Source organism: Acomys minous (genome assembly GCF_964271855.1).
Source record: "Acomys minous genome assembly, chromosome: 9".
Classification (NCBI taxonomy): Eukaryota; Metazoa; Chordata; class Mammalia; order Rodentia; family Muridae; genus Acomys; species Acomys minous.
The window spans coordinates 111,987,567-111,990,467 of record NC_140490.1 but is presented as its reverse complement, the minus strand read 5'-3'; the positions used below and the strand labels follow the sequence as shown (position 1 = coordinate 111,990,467).

Sequence of the window (2,901 nt, the reverse complement as noted above, 5' to 3'; positions counted from 1 at the left end):
GGGGGCCATGTTTTCCTCAAAACCAAGATTTTGCGTTACCAAGATTAGAAACAGTGGCTTAGTCTATAAGCTTTTCTTACTTAGGAAGTCTTCTCAAACAAGTAAAATATTTTAATCTCAGGAAACCCATTATACTCTTTGCTCCTAGAGTTTACACAGTATTAACAGGAGGCTTCTGGGAAAGGCGGCTCTGGGGACGTGGCTGATTTGGAATGCCAGCCCCTACGGATGCTCTTAAACACAGACTAAAACACAGATGTGGCTTAGCCAATGTTAAAAACAGGAGCGCGTTTGAAATTCATATATTGTATGCCTGCCTCAGTGCACTTCCTGAACCCACACAGCTGACCCCGGTCTCCATGCTGGCTGTAGAAGCCGGCACATTCCTTTTCTTTTGTTTTGTTTTTTTCTTTCTTTTCTTTTTCTTCTTTCTTTCTTTCTTTCTTTTTTTTTTTTCAGATTCAGCTTTTTATTGGCCTTGTTAATAAGAGGTTTACTCAAAAAGACCAAAGCCCACGTCATCATCAGACTCCTCAGATTCTTCCTTCTTTGCTTGCGCTTTCTCCTCAGCTGGGGCAGCAGCATGGCTGGCGCAGGACCTCCCGCTGGTGCGGCTCCCGCTGCCGGAGCTGGCCCACCAGCCATACATTGCAGATGAGGCTCCCAGTGTTAACATTGGCCAGGGCCTCTGCGAACAAGCCAGGCCAGAAAGGTTCAGCGTTGACACCCGGCTGCTTTAATGAGGGCCTTGATCTTATCCTCCGTGAAGAATGAGGGCGGAGAAGACACAGGGGAGCTCGGAGCCGGAGGCCATGTTTGTGGACTGCCCGCACGGTGATGAAGTGAGGGCCTCACACCAAGGCAGCCTTAGCTTCCTCAGAAGAACGGAGCACCTTGGCAGCAGCCGAGGAAAAGTCCCATTCCCTTTCTTAAAAAGACTCGTTCATCTGCTGCCTCTATCAAAGCAGACCCTCCCATCGTGAAGGTGTGTCAGCCATATTTCCTGTGCTTCCTCATCCACGGAGCCCCGGGCTCCTTTTCTATAAAGGCTGTTGGTCCTCTCCACACATGCCCTGGGCACAGAGTTAGTATTATTACTCTGACAAAGGCACGGCAGGAACTCCAGATTCACTCCAGAGCAGCTAAGAGGCGCAGGTGAGTCAAAAGCTGGATGAGCTTTGGTTTTTGCTACTTTCTAACTGACTTTTCTTTTTCTTTTTCTTTTTTTTTTTTTAAATTTATTTATTATTATGTATACAGTGCCCTGCCTTCATGTACACCTGCAGGCCAGAAGAGGGCATCAGATCTCATTATAGATGGTTGTGAGCCACCATGTGATGGCTGGGAATTGAACTCAGGACCTCTGGAAGAGCAGTCAGTGCTCTTAACCTCTGAGCCATCTCTCCAGGCCCCCTAACTGACTTTTCATTAATACATTTATGCCCGAGAGCACTTCAGTTTGAGGGAGGCACTAATTCTTCCTGTCAGTGAACACACGTGTTCACATATACACGTGTGTGGTATGTGTGCATCTGATAGCCTTGGGCCTCTTCCTGCTGAGATCAGTAAGTAGGCTAGGCTGGACGGCTACTGGACCTAGGAATCTGCCTGTCTCTTCCTCTGTAGTGGAAGTTTTGGACCCTTTAAAAACTCAGTTATGCTGGGGCTGGTGCCATATGCCTGTAATCTTAGCACTAGGAAGCAGAGGCAAGTGAATCACTGTGAGTTCGAGGCTAGCCTGGTCTACAAAGTGAGTCTAGGACAGCCAAAGTCTACGCAGAGAAACTCTGTCTCGAAAAACCACAACCAAAGCAAAACTCAGTTATGTTATGCAAACATGTTTTTGTTCCAGATGTAGGATACGGGGCTGCTTTAGATTGTCCATAGCAGTTGACTGTTTGCCTCATGCAGGCTCTGAGAAGGGTGTGATATTTACCAGCTGCAGATAGTTTAATTCCAGGGACTCTGAGAGGGAATAAGTGGTGGGGTGGGGGGGGGCTCCCCTTTTCTGCTCCTGCTTGCTGCTGATGTAGTTTAATGAGACAAAGTCTGAGATATCCTGAAAGGAAGATTGGACTTGCCCCAAGGAACCTAAAGCCCCAAACCAGCAGGAAGTAGCTAAAGAGCTGTGCCTCTTCTCCTCACTAACCTTTCCCTCCTACCTGGTGTTCAGGGTAGGGAGGGGTTGGGGTGGAGAAGGGAGAAAGATGTAAGAAACCCTAATAAAATAAAATAGACTTAACAAACGTTAATGCCTACATGCCTCCCCAGTTCTGTAAGTGCAAGCTACCACACCTAGCTTTATGTTTGTTTTGTTTTAGTGTGTATGTGTGTGTGTGTGTATGTGTGTGTGTGTGTATGTGTGTGTGTATGTGTGTATGTGTGTGTGTGTATGTGTGTGTGTATGTGTGTGTGTGTGTGTGTGTGTGTGTCCCCCAAAGGCTCTCAAGTCCTCACTCATGTTTGCAGGCAGGCTCTTACAGAGTTATCTCCCGAGCCTAGAAGGGCGAGTACAAGCCTGCTGAGAACCCTGATGCTAACAGCACACCCCCTCCCCCACCTCCACCCTGTTTATAAAGAAGCTGTGCTGCAGATCACTGGTCCTCACCCACAAACCCCACTTCCCCAGACAGCCTGATCAGGAAGCTCTCTCTCCCTATACGATGATCAAATGAAAACAGACAATAGCTATCAGCCGCCGTCGCTTTTGATAAAGGTGTGTGAGTGGACATTAAAGAAATATCTGCCTTTCTTAAACTCAATAAGCCTCCCACCCTGGCTTGGCATCTGATGCGGAGGGACACGCTTTGATGGGAGTAAACGAGTTGCTGTGTGAATTCACCGCAAACTTCAGTTTCTCTCTTATTTTAGAAGAAGCCAGGAGGAAGCATCAAAACAGCA

At 47.5% G+C, this 2,901-nt stretch overlaps 1 pseudogene across 1 annotated transcript; it reads right to left on the bottom strand.

Moving 5' to 3' along the window:
- Positions 1 to 493: 493 nt before the first annotated feature.
- LOC311605034 (large ribosomal subunit protein P1-like) lies at positions 494 to 814 on the bottom strand (annotated as a pseudogene). The gene has a single exon. The product of its transcript is annotated as a large ribosomal subunit protein P1-like (transcript).
- Between the last annotated feature and the right edge of the window lie 2,087 nt (positions 815 to 2,901).